The sequence below is a fragment of the Barbus barbus genome (genome assembly GCF_936440315.1).
Source record: "Barbus barbus genome assembly, chromosome: 47".
In the NCBI taxonomy this organism is placed as follows: Eukaryota; Metazoa; Chordata; class Actinopteri; order Cypriniformes; family Cyprinidae; genus Barbus; species Barbus barbus.
The window spans coordinates 9,928,425-9,943,560 of record NC_136725.1 but is presented as its reverse complement, the minus strand read 5'-3'; positions in this window follow the sequence as shown (position 1 = coordinate 9,943,560).

The window sequence follows — 15,136 nt, the reverse complement described above, 5'->3', positions numbered from 1 at the left end:
TAAAATAATGTAATAAACAATAACTACAATAAAACAAACATACAATATAAATCAAATATATATTAAAAGACAAAACTATAAAATATAACCATATGTACTGTCACGTTACTTCCAAATACCACAAATTTGTATTTTTACAGTAAAATTACATATAATGCAATGTTGAACAATTTTTTTATTATACTGCAGTAGTACTCACTTTTTTTCTGTGAATATACAATCTGTAAAACAAAATTTGAAGAATTTATTCTGCATGATAAATTGCAGATATTCCATATTCTATACTATTTTGTATAAATAAATTTAAAATAAAACACTAAAATTATAAAGCATGAAAATTCATTTTAGAATTATTGAGATTTACTAAAGATAACGTTGATTTTTTTAAGATTAACATAAAGGGATTGCATAGCAATAACAACAGTAATTTAAATGTAAAAATAGAGCAAATTAGCACAAACACTAAAAGTACTGCCCAAAACCTATCCGATAACATTGTCCGATAACCAATATGGTATGGATATATCCCTGAATCATGTATCCCTGCCTTATTTTTCACTGTGAATGTCTGTCAATAGAGAAAATCTCACCACTTACAGAGGCCCGCACAGCTCATTTTCACCCACATGCAAACCCACAAACAAGTTTTTCCACACACACACACGCTCCCAAACCATTCTCAGAATATTCACACATTAAACAAACAAATACATGGGCAGAAACTGCACTCACACACACACACACACACTATCAGTGGAATTACTATAATTAGCTTTCAAAAGCAACTGATTAGAGTCATTATACTGCAAAAGCTTGGAGTAGAAAAAAGCAATCTCCTAATCAAGCATGAAAACCGAGTCTTTCAACCTCGTTTAAGCCTATCTGATTTTTCAAACCCAGGCAAAATGGCTCACTTCATCTGAATAGAAGAATCTATAGGTGGGCCGGCACTTGAGATGTCAGCGTGAGTTTCTGAGAAGCGGACATAACGACATTGATTGGCAGCAGACAACACATAGGAGCAGCCTGTACATTTAAACCCAGACAAGAGCAGAACAGCACGAAGAGTTCACTTGTTACACAGGAAGGTCAATACCGAAACCGACTAGAAAGGAAAAGGAAAGAGGAGACAAAGGAAGGGCCATAAATGAAACACAAAGATGTTTTGACAGGGCTAATCAGCACCAAGCCAAGAGTTCACATTAGTCACGAAGATGAACTCCTCAGACTGTTTTACACAGGAAACCTAGGAGTAGTGAAGAGCTCTCTTGGATAGAGACTTCTCTAAATCTTTCAACACATTTACCTTGGCCAAGAGTGAAATGCAATCCTCTGTTGTTCAGCCATGGAAACCGCGTGACCTGGGCTGTCTGTGCATTTACCTTCCCATTTGTAGAATTGTAATTACAATGAGACTTAGAGAACTTCTGTAAAAACTTGTATTTATCAAACTTCGGTTTGCGCCATTTTGGATTTGTTCATTGTAATCTTAGGACGTACCATAATTGATTTAAAGACATAGCTAAAATGATCCAACTACAATTATGTCATTATTTACTCATTCCAAGCTTGTATGACTTTTGTTCCTCTGTGGAACAAATATATTTTTAAAAATGTTTCAACTGTGTTTGTTCGTACAATAAAAGTCAATGGGGTTCAAACAGGACTTAACTAGAACACGACACCAGTGAAAGTCAGTAGGGTTCAGTGTTGTTTTGGACAGCCCACTATAGGAACAGAATAAACAAATAATGTTGGAAATATGCTTTAACAAGCATAACTGTAAAGAAAATGTGAGGTACAGACTATCGTCATGCACACACATGCACGAACCTGAGCTTTGAGCCAAAGCCAATGTACAGCCAGACTGAATCCTATATATAATTCATCACAGAACCGAGAGGTGAAACACACAGCGAGAAACAATGAGAAAGAGAGAGAGCGCACTTGAGACCAATCCTACCTTGCTATGCTGCGCCTGTCTACAGCTCCATTACTACCTGATACCTGTCAGGTCATCTGATGCTGCCGCAGCACTCCACAAGCATCAAAGCATGGCTCGAACCAGCCATCATTCAAACAACCTCAATATCACAGCAGTCATTACACGGCTTAAAGGAGAATTTACACACAGGACTGATTTATGAGTGATTTACACAACAGCGACTAAGTGCAAATAGGATGGGGCCTTTCAAATGAAGGTCTTCCTTTTAATCTAACTGACAAAAGAACTAAATATAATGGCTATATCAGAATTTCCCAAACAAGGTTCTTCTATCAAATCATATGATTTAGTAATCAACTAATATAGGTTTTCAAAGGCCGATATTGACGCTCACATCAAGTGAATCCAGATACAACTATAACTTTAATTAATTCCATCTAATGAAAAACGTACTAGTAATTTTCTACCAGAACATTGTTAAGTTTACCTACATGTCCTTTAAGCCTTAAACACAACACAATGCAATTCAAAACATGGGTAAAACACATCAATATGGAAAATTACTTCATATTAATACAATATATCTGGACGTAGTTTACAGATTTACGTTTTACAGTATTACAATTTTAACCAGGCTTAACTTAAAATTCATTACTAAACTGACAATTTGAAGACACTAACTTTTGTTAGTCCAAGGAGTCACAGTTATTATCAATTATCACTAATGATAAAATAGTGATAGATAGAGACTATAAATATCAAATACTGTACATACTGTACATCACTTGTAAACAGTGGCCCAAAAAGCATTTGGACAAACTTAAATGAGTATTCCATTGCATTAGATAAACCTTTCTTGATTTTAAAGAAAGACACAAGCAACCTTCCAAGCAAAATGTTATTTAAATTCAATGAAATTCATTGTCCAGCTGTTTTTTTGAGGCCACTGTATGCATCATTTGATATTCCATTTTGTCTACATACACACTTTGGATATAATGTTCATAGAGAACAAACAGAAGATTTTCACCGACAGGGCTATAACATTCAGCACTACTATGCCAAGACTGCCTTGCTTTATGAAGATTCACTAGAAATTCTCTCCTAAGAAAATCACTGGGAAAAACAAACCACCAACATTTTGCTTCAACCCTAGACGTGCAGTATCTATCCATGTGGAGAACGAGAAAGGAACGTTCAAGAGAAGATGAAGACACAGGCACTCAAAAACAAACAGCCCCTCCGAGCAACAGAGAGCATCTTTACACAGCATTGACAGCACGTATTAAGAGGAAACATGAGACACAGATACAGACAGAGAGCAGCAAACAGAGGAAAGGGAGGATGGAGAGATAAAGGGAAGCAATATGCTGTATTTAATGAGGTGGAGGAAGGAAAGAAAGGAGAAAGGAAGCCTACGGACAAATACACCTTCATCTGTCTGCCTGCCCATCAGGGTTTCAGAAAGAGCTCAGAGAATGCGGAATGAGAAGAGGAGAAGTGGCCATACTGGATGGGAATTTAAACAAGCTGCTGTGATATAGAATTTACAGCTGTGGAAATCTAAGGCAGCCTATTTCATCTCCTCCGTCCCTGCTGTGAGGAACCAGAAGTTGATTTATCTAAGCTTATTATTATTGATTATGTATCAATTATGCAATTGATAATTGTAACACTTGTGGTTTTTGTTCATTTATTCAGAAAATGCTTAGCCTAAAGCTTTGAAACTTTGCCTCAAAGACTGTTGACTCACCAAATTAATTGAGCCAGATGCAATTCAATTACAGTATGTGTACACGTGGGCGAATGTTGCAGTCAGTTAACGGCAGTAAATGTAAAAACCTAAAAATTTATGTAAATATGTAATAAAAACTAAATATGTAAACACAACTTGGATGATTAAGTACTGAAATTGTATATTTTTAACAATATTATAGCATAAAATCAACTGAAAAAAATCAGCTGGTAAATCCAAGTACTCCAGAGCTCAATCTGGATGATTGGGGCGGGGTGACACATTAGGATGGGGCGACACGTGTCGCTCTCCCCACCCCCAATTTCATTGGTTTATAACATGGCAAATCTTATTGGTGTAGACCCGAGCATGCCATTCCTTTGTGCATGATTTTGTAATTGATTTGACCATATTACAGAAATATTATGTGCTAACTCTAGAATCATAGGACTATCTTAATTATTATTTGTTTAGTAACCATGGTCATTTTAGTCAGATGAAGTCATTGTTTACAACTCTTGATGACAGCACCTCCAGGTTCTTCAGGCTGAATAGCGCTTCATTCATATTTCCTTGAGGATTGGCAGGCCACGGATCAGCATTATGTTGGGATTCTATACGCAAATTATGATAATTTAGAATAATTTAGATGTATTTTAGAGATGGACAAACACGAACATAAGCGCCTGATTTTTCATTTTAAAGCACAACCGTTTTTTTGTTGTAGTTTAACAGTGTTGGGCAGTAACTAGTTATAGTAACTTACTGTAATAATGTTACTGTAATATTACTTTTTGCAGTAACTAGTAGTGTAACTAATTACTAATAAGATTTCAGTAATAATATTAGTTACCATCCATAAAACAGCTTAGTGACTTAGTGCCCTACCCCCGCTGGTTTAAAATCTAATAATCAAATAATTCCTAGATTTATTTTCATAATTTTCATGACTCACACATGCATGTGACGTCCCCAGTGCAGCAGGCAAGCTTGGAATATGGAAAATTAAAACCGCCAGTAGGTGTCACCAAGTCACTGTTAATAAGTGAGTCATTGACTGAACCGAATCAATTATACAGTTGATTCATTCAGGAACGAAACACAGTCATGTTGCTCAGAGAAGCAAAACAGTGCTGTGGCTGTGTTTGGGATTATTTTTGTTGTCGAAATAGAGCAAAAACAGGCAATATGGTGTCTAAAACTTAAGTCTCTTAATTAATTTTTTGTTTATTGAGTTGTAAAAAAAATCTATTTGTAATCATGCTGATTTTTGGAGAAAAACGGCACTCTTCGTGTGATATTGATTTACTATATGGAATTATATAAATATACATTTTCTGCGCCTATCTCTTCAATTTTGTGATCATTTTAAATGCATTTTAACAGACTCAATCACGCAGTGAAAGAATGCATTATAAATGTGCTCGCACTAGTCTAATCTACTAGACTTCACGGCACTCTATAGGTGTAACGAGTCGAACAAGACGTGAGACGTGCGGATCCATGTATAGACTTTTAATAATACAGAGTCCAAGGGGCAAGACAGAAAGATAATCCAGGTACACAAGCAGTAAACAAGACTATAAACAAACTAAACTAAGACTTACAAAACAGAACTAAGAGCTAGATATACACACAGACAGGTTAACAGAAAACACAGGACAGGCTCGGTAAGGCAGCTAACACTTAGCGTTAAACGCAGGACCAGACACAGAGCTAGACATACACAGACAGTTTAACAATACACAGGCGGGATCAAACACTGGTGAACAGACATGGCACGGGGAAGACACAAGAGAGAACAAAACACAGAAGGCTGAACAGCATACGCAGGATAATGCTCGGCAGAGAGGAAGAGGAAGTCCATGGTTTAAGTAGAGTGTGTGATAGCTCTCAGGTGTGAGTGTGACAGTAGGAGTGTTTTGTTTGGTTTTTGGCTAAATACTGATAATGTCAAATCGCACATCGTTAAAACAACAATTACTGCACCACTGTCGTTTTGGCTAATTTGTGTAAAACCTTTTGCTAAACTGCCAAAGTTTCATTTTAACCACCAATGCAATGATGCAAGTATTTCCTTACCTTTAACGTTACATGCTTGCGAAGGGATGTCGAGATTTGCTGCTAGTTTGGTCTCCCTAGGCAAACACAGTTTACATTGCATAATAGAGCATAAACATGGCCAGGAGTTCACTTCATTTACTTCGAGTTCAACTTCAGCAGAAAACGACAGGGTTTGGTTTTCAGCTGGGTCTGCACCATTAACGCCTGTCATGTCCGTCTGCATCTTTCTTATGATTTTAGCTCCCGTTTGTTCTCCTGCCCTTTATTTACTGCAGTAGTTTCCAGGGAGCGATTTTTTATGTTTTTTTTTACTCCGTAATTAATGTGTTTTAAAATGTAGCGAAGTACAATACTTCAAACAAAATATACTTAAGTAAAAGTAAAATTACAGATATTAAAAATTACTTTAAAAAGTAGAAGTACACAAAAAAGCTACTCAATTACAGTAACGCGAGTAAATGTAGTTCGTTACTTTCCACCTCTGCCGATAAATACACATGAACTAGACGAAATGACTTGCAACATAAGTGCTAATAAAATGTTTTCATGGCAAGCTCAGTGTTTCCGTGTTTATATCTTAATAAAATATTTGAGCCTATATTGATTCTCTTACAGTTTTTAAAGGTTCCTATAGTAAATAAGTGTCCATGACATCAGATATTAAAAATCCAATTATTTATGTATCCTCACCCTCATTGTGTGTGCATTTTCTAATCTGTGTACGGGATGAATTTATATTCCCTTATCAACACTCGATCATTGTAGCCATATAGACCTGCATGAATATCAAATATTAAATCACTCAGTATTAATCACAGCTGTAAATCTGTGCAATAGGTGCATGAGCACTTTTAATGAGTAAAAGAGACCTTCTCTGTGATTAATATTTTTTATTTATTAAAGACTATAATAACTACTAAAAATCTCAAATCAATATAGTACAGAGATTCCTGGTTCTTTTTAAAGGACTGAGCCACAAAACCAGTAATTTAATTTGTGCATATTCCATATATAAAAGTATAAATAAAAATGTTGCAGAGAAAATTTATATTTATTGCTTAAATACGCACTAAAGCACATTAATAATAATATTTATTTGCTGTAGGTCAGATTTAATAACATAGGCCTATATGCAAAAAAAAAAAAAATGTTTCAGCAAGGTTTTTATTCCCATTATCAACACATAAAACCTCAGCCTCTTTTACCTGAGGATGGCGTCAGAATGTGATAGATGGAAAAACCGTGTACCAAGAAACAGAAGGATTGAGTTGTCCTCACATTACATACTGTACAGTGTTACTGGTTTAATCGGATTCACAAGCAAATAACTTTCATCAATCTTTTTTTTTTGTCAATGACTCAATTACATAGTGCAACCAGTGTAGTCTGACTGACGCACAAACAAACAATTCTTTTAGCCAGATCTTTTAAGAAAACATTAAAATAGGTTTGAGTCAATGTGATGATTCCTTATATAACCTGCATTTGTCAAGCTACTGATTCAACATGATGACATAACTACTTGTGGGTGGAATATTTTAATATATTTCAGGAATGTTTTGTGCATAAAGCTACTGAATCAAGAGCTTGTGAATCAGACTTGAATTGCGTGTATACCCAGCCCTATCATTAATTAATTAATTAAAGAGCTAATGTTGATGAAATAGAATTAAATATGCTCCAAACACAGTGAAAGGAGACAGAGAGCACATCGTGTGACTGAAGAGGGTCCACAGATTGCTAGGATTCGCATTGAATTTGGGCAGGATTATCGAATGCTATTTGCAGAGACCCATTTAAATTGAAGATTAAAAATGGAAGTGAATATGCGTGTGTACATAAGGAAATGAGAGTGAGAGAAAGAGAAAGTGTGAGGGCCACAAAATCCGTCAGCACCCCCATTAAAAGCCTGTGTGTGATTATGGAAATGAACACTACTTCTAGATCGCAGTACGATTCTCTGATTTTCTGATGGTCGACTCCGCAATCCAAGACAAACTCCATCTGTGCCAAGACAAGCAGGCCGACAGAACCCCGGCTTTCAGCTCGAAAACCAAAGCTACTGCACTGTAGAGTGGCAATAAAGTGCTGTTCTAATTCCATTCATGTTCAGAAATATTTGTGCCATACTGAATAATCCAATCACATCGCCTAATTACATTTGCATTTATTTTCTTGGCAGGCGATAACCAAAGCAACCTGCATATGTTATGTTGTGGAAAGTGCATATGTTATCATAATTACAGCAGGTAGCTAAGAATATAAATGAAGACAAACTAAATATAGCACCAGAGGATGTAAGAATAAAACAATAAAAATGAGAATGAGAGAATGAAAATTAGCTTTATTGCCAGGTATGTTTACACATACGAGGAATTTGTTATAGTGACAGAAGCTCCACAGTGCAACAGAATGACAGCGACAGGACACGACACAGAAAATAATAATATACAAATATACAAAATAGACAATGTACAAAATAGCAAAAACACAATATATAATATAGACAATTATGTATGTACAGGTATGATATGTGCAAATTTGAAATATAAATAGGTATGTGTGTTAAATAAGTAATGTATAATAGTATTGTGTGTTCCACGTTTATTGTCAAGTGTTCATGAGATGGATTGCCTGAGGGAAGAAACTGTTCCTGTGTCTGGTCGTTCTGGTGCTCAGAGCTCTGTAGCATCGACCAGACGGCAGCAGTTCAAAGAGGGAGTGTGCTGGATGTGAGGGGTCCAGAGTGATTTTGCCAGTCTTTTTGCTCACTCTGGATAAGTACAGTTCTTGGAGAGTGGGGAGGGTTGTACCAATGATTCGCTCAGCAGTCCGGACTACTCTCCGTAGTCTTCTGAGGTCAGATTTGGTATTCAATGATGGCGGAGTAGAACGGTTTCAGCAGCTCCTCTGGTTGAACTTCCTCAGCTGGCGAAGGAAGTACAACCTCTCTGCTGGGCCTTTTCACAATGGACTCAATGTGATTGTCCCACTTCAGGTCCTGAGAGATGACTCCACTGCAGTCACAGTGCTGTTCATGATGGTGAGTGGGGGGAGAGCAGGGGGGTATCTCCTGAAGTCCACGATCATCTCCACAGTTTTGAGCGTGTTGAGGTCCATGTTGTTAAGACTGCACCAGACAGCCAGCTCCTTAACCTCCAATTATTGGTTCTTCAAACTAACTGTGAAAATTTTTTAAACGTATTAAACAAAAACAACCAGCAGTTTCACTTACTAAATGTCTTTGCAATGTTTGCAGCATAAGCAGTGTTGCCAACTGCTTTCAATTGAAAGTAGCTAAAACTGGTAGCTAAATGTCACTAGATGATATCATAATGGCAAATTCGCCGATCTATATAAAGATTAATATAGATCAGTGGGCAAGATAAAAACTTAGATAAGGTTTGTCCAAGAAGTTGCTATATTTGTCCCTAAACTTTTGAAAAAAGTCTCAAAAGGGGTGGGGAAGTAGCTAAATCTAGCTACAAAATTGGCAACATTGAGCATAAATAGGTAAATATACGCATGTTATCAGATACCAGACCTAAAATGAAGCAATATGGCTGTATGGCCTAACACAGGCGCAATCAAATCGTTAGTGCTGCTGCCCTGAACACAAATATTGACGGATGAACAGTACCACCCAGTGGCCAAAAGTCTAACTGCATCTGGTAAGTGGAGTCTGCTCATCTGGCAGATCCAGATCAAAAATTCATGTCGAATCCGTTTCTTAAACCCCACGGCTCATCTTTAATTCAAAACCCACCTGCTTGGTTTTTACGTTACACTCCTGTCTGAGGTGCTCCGACAAATCTCCAGCAATGCTGCTGCAGGTAATCTAAATACTGAAATATTCAGGAGCGGACTGGGAGTTTTTACTTCCGCTGACATGCGCAGGTGAACATGAAATCTATTAAGACTCTTATGCGTTTTGGGAATTGAGCAAGAAGGCAGAATGAAGAATGAATCTTATAAATGCAGTCACCTTGATTTTAGGTCTGACACCACCCCACAGGGCTGCAGAAAGCAAAGCAAACTTTAATTGTAATAATTTTAAGATACATTGTTTTTACATTCATTCATTTATTTAACATTTTATTCTCTGGAAAATTAAAGCATTGATTGCAGATTGTATTCGCTTTTGTACATAATGATGGACAGCTATTTAGACCTGATTGATTTGGGCTTAATGAGGAAAGGTGATTAATGTTTGTGATTTAAACATGTAATTTCCAGCTCCAGGGTCTTTATGATGGTCTACAGCATCAGCATGCTTTCCACAGAGGATGGATCATTCACAGCATGAGAAACAGGAATTAAAGGCCCTGAACAGCGATTGGATCCACCCTTCATTACCTGGGCTCAGCTATACACTATAACTGCCCATTTGCTCTAATGAGGTTTGACAATTATGAGATTAATAAAGAATAATTTTGACAGGGTTTATTGATATGGTTGGGAATTAAATGATTAACTGTCTCATTAAAATTAAGAACCTTGAAGTGCAATTACTTGTGAAATGAATTGACCTTCACAAGTGAAAAGATGTATGTCCGGCAAAGATGAAGAAAAGAGGCCTGAGATGTCTAGAGTTTGCAATGGCTGCATTTAATCTCTATCTTCTTTAAAAGTTATCATCTAAAAAGTTCATCCCCTTCTCCTCATGCATCATACAAGTAACCCAGAGTATATAGAGACTAATAATGTGATATTTTTTATCTGAAATGTGATCCTCAAATAGTATTTGCTCAGAGCAGTTGTGCTCATTATCTCACCACCATAAAAACTTCCAAAGAAAAAAAAAAGGTCACACAGCTTTTCGTTCCAACTTCTTACTAACTGGCTGCTTGATCGTGTATTTAGTACCAGGCCTAAAACCAAAAGAGCATTTATAATAAACTATAAACTGCATGATAATAAGCCAAGAACAGGAAAAATGAGAATATATCCAGGCTACAAACTCAGGCCATTGCATTCCCTCACAGTGAGAAACAGCTTCAGCTTAGACTTCATTTCCATCAGCACTCCACATCCAGGCCCAGACCAAATCTGTGGGATTTTTCCACATTTTCTCTGCTTATTTTGAGGGTCAAGCTGCTTGAACATTTCATAAGCATACACATAAGGATGCGTTCGACTTTGTAAAGCTTTGTAAAACTTTGTCGACTTTTGTAGAGCTTTCTGGAAATGCAAGGGTCTGTGTGGGCCTGTTCATAATTCCATAACTGCAACAAAAGAAACCTGTACATCAAATAGTTTTTCTACATTTGTTGACGGTTTCCTGTTCAAATTCTGATCGTGTTTTGATTAAGTACCATTAAAAGAGGGTTACTGGGATTTTGATTGAATTTAGCCATAACAGCTACAATGTGTGAATTGATGCCTGAACAAGCCCATCTGACACGATATGAGATCTCCATTAATGATGGCTGGGCACTTTTAATGGCTTTCCCAGACACCCCATTAAACCGGGCTTATATCTGCAGGTCATTCATTGTGTGATAAGTGCTCTTTCTGCCGTGCTGAGTTTTTAACACGCTTTTAAAAAATACAGCTGAGCATAAATTTCTTTCTATTGATTTTAAGTCTCTCGCTTTATCTTTTTTTCTGCCTGTGGCTGTGTGATGCCCCTCATTTACTCTCACAGTCTTTATTATATGATCGATCTGATGTTAGCTGGCCATATAAGCTAAATCATCACTCAGTAATCAGAGTTGTTTCCTCCATTATTAGACAACCCCTCCCCCGCAAAAGATCCTCATTTGAGTCTTTTTTATATCAGATTCATAATGTCATTCTTAGTACATAATAACCATTTTTAATTTATTTTAAGTCAAACGTTTGCATTTGTTTTACAAAGATTCATTAGAAAGATTTAGCCTATAAGAGTCTACGGAACTCACGTACACCAGTAGGTGGCGACAAGTGACTGTCTTTATGTGTGAATCAGTGAATCAATGAATGAATTAATTTCATTCAGGAACAAAAGTGAATCATTGGCTCCTTCAAAAATGCTGATTCAATGATTGTGAGTCATTGACTGGTTCACTAAGTTCGAAAACGCTGATTCATTCAGAAACTATTGTTGGTGCTCAGCTATGATTGATTCTGTTTAGATTTGTTTGGAGGAACAAATACAGACAAAATAACTGGCTAGTTTCAGTCTAAAATGAACATTACATAATATGAATTTCTTATTTAACTGTCTTTCTATAAAAATTAAATACAACACTAGCAGGCATACTAATATCAATGAATATCATATTTAGAAAACAACAGAATTCTCACTCGTGTAATAATGCTTAAGTACAAGCAATTCTTAATTATATATCATTTCATTTTCTGCCTCTAATGAATTAACCAGCTATTTGACACGATTGTAACACTTTTTTTCAGCGCATCTGTAAATATATGTGCAAAATGCAATACAAATGCATGTCATATCCATTTCTAATGTGCTTTCCAACATTTGCACATCTCACTCCGCTAACTAACGCTTTAGTACCACCTGTTTTGTGAACAAAGTTATTATTATATGCATGAGTACTACTGAGAAATGACAACAGGTTTGCGAAAGTGTCATTGAACTGTGAACTCAGTGTGAAATTAAATCTTAAAGCAATACTTCTGTTTCCAGGGCCCCTTCAGAGGGCGTCTTTATTTAAAGAGCTCAGATCATAGATTGGTCTGTGTCCATTATCAGCTTTCATTAATGAAGTGCTCTTAAGCGAGGTCAGTGTGCACACTGAAGTTAACAGCCACTCAGCAGCTCCGCTGTAATTGAAGTAACGGGGTCTATTAAAAAGAAAGTCCCTATTCTGTTGTGAGGTTAGGATTTAACAATAGTAAATGCTGTCACAAAGTATTTAGGCTAGTCAAAAAGTCACAGTAAAAGGAAGAAATATATATCGAACAGCACTTTATCCATAAACGATCCATAAAAAGTAAATACAGTATGTACGTAGGAGGAGTAAGTGTTTTAAATGCAGCCCCCTGGATGCTCTTAAAAATTAACAGGGTTTAATATCTATGGGATTTGCATTAGATGCCTTCATAAAGTCTTTTATGCTGCGACTCAGGCATTGTGTTTATGTGAACAGCGGACTGCTTGACATTTGAAAGGCTCTGTGTATTAACTCTCCCCTTTTTATGCATCATGCAGCTGTCATTATTTGAAACGATGTAAAATGCGGGCAGACATTTTGCAGGAAATTACAGCCTGCGCACAAGATGCTTGTCGACACAAATAGGAGCCTTTGAAATGAGAAACTAATGGGTTATGGTGATGTTCTTGAATTAAGTGGCAAACAGTCCAGACCGGTTTAACAGAGGCCTGTTCATCAGTGAATCCGTTATCAGACAACCTCTAGGGTTTACAGAAGAATTGTCTGTGTCTTATCACTTTATGTGGGAATATATCAGACCGCAGCTGTCGCGAGGCGAGGACATTAAGGGAAATATCCCTCCTGATGTGCCCTCCAAAATAAGATTTCCCTGATAAAATGGAAAGTGCTTTTCTTCACATATCAGTAGATTTTATTTTCAGTCATGGCAATAAAAAAAACACTGCTAGGCCCTGTGTCACCTCTGAGGTTTCAGTATGATATTTATTATGTAAAAGGATACAGGGCAGTTTGGAACCTACATATTAAGGATATTTTTTAAGTTGTCCTGCACCATTTGTCTTACAGACATAAATGTGGCTTTTTGAGGAGAGGTGTCATAATTCTTTTCTTAACAATCTGACTTGTGTTTTATGCCTGTTGGACAAAAAAAAAAAAAAAAACATTTGAAAAACCTCAAACTTTCTTTACATGTTTTTTGGCAAAACTTTGTAAACAGAGTTTTAAAAGTCATTTACTTTAATTAAAGTTAAATTATTATAATTTAAAATAAATAAACATTCTATATAATTGTTTACAATTTATAAAATATATACATATTAAAATTTATTTAAATAATATATATTTTTATTATTTTATGTTGTATTACACAAAATTATGTAAAAATGCATTATATAATAAATTATATATATATATATATATAATTTATATATTATATTATGTTCTTATTATTTTATCATATTATATAATCTAAGATTTAAGATGTAAAATGTATTATATAATAAATTAGATATAATTTATATATTATATAAAGTACATTTGTATACATAATGTACACACACACACACACATAACTTATATATACATTATGCATTATAGATTATATATTTGTATTTTATGACAATATATTATAAAAAATTATGTAAAATATTGCATAATAAAAGAAAGACATGTTTTACATAGTTTTAATATATAATAAATTATTAATATAATTATATGATAAATTAATAAATTAGATCAAATATTTTTATATTTTACATATTACTTTTATTATTATATATAAAACACTGCTTTAAACATTTATTTTTTAAAAGTGTTTGTTTATTTCAATTTGCATTATATATTGCATATTGTATATATATATTTGCATTATATTGTAGAATTGTTTATTAGCTAGGACGTTTCTGGCATCCCAACGCCCCAAACTGGTGTTCAAACACTAAAGTTCAGACATTCAGAACAGAAGTTCAAACAGTTGTGGAGACAGCAGTACTGTATTAGACACACATACTTCATTTCCCAAAAGCACGGTTAAAGTGCTTTTACAGAAGCACACACACATTTATCCACTGCCACTAAATCCCTGCATCAACTCCAAATCCCCCCTGATGCGACAACACAGAGACAAGCCGGTATTCAGTTCCAGCTCTGTACACACACAGCCCTGCTCAGGTCATTCCTCAATATGCCAAACAACGGCGTGTTCACAGACCACAGAGTGAGAGACATTACAGCTAACTAATGAGCCTCCATTTATTCTGCCTGCCAAAGCCCAAGATAAAAATACACTCTTATACAGAACAGAGTCTAATAGAGTGGCACTATCTGAGTCTGACGCCTGACCACCTGATATGCTGCCTCTGGAAATGCACTAAAGGAGAGAAAAGGAAAAAGATGTATTATGAAGAATAGACAGCAGCATGACTCAAATTGTGATGAGATGTGATTGCAATTTACTATTTCATAGTTTTGCTTACTTTTGTGTAGGCTAGTTAAAGGGGTCATCAAAATTCACTTTTCAAGTTGTTTGAACATAAATGTGTGTTGGAAGTGTGTGTACACATCCATCCTATAATGATAAAAATCCACCCAGTGGTTTTTTTTTTTGAATCCCTATTTTAAAATCCCCTTTCTCAAATCAGGCTGTTCTGTACACATAGTCCTGTACATAGTTCTAAATGTGTCTATGTTCGCACGAATCATTCGTGATGCAGCTTCATCTACAGAAGAAGTGAGTATAACGTTTTTTTATGAATCTTTACAAATAGC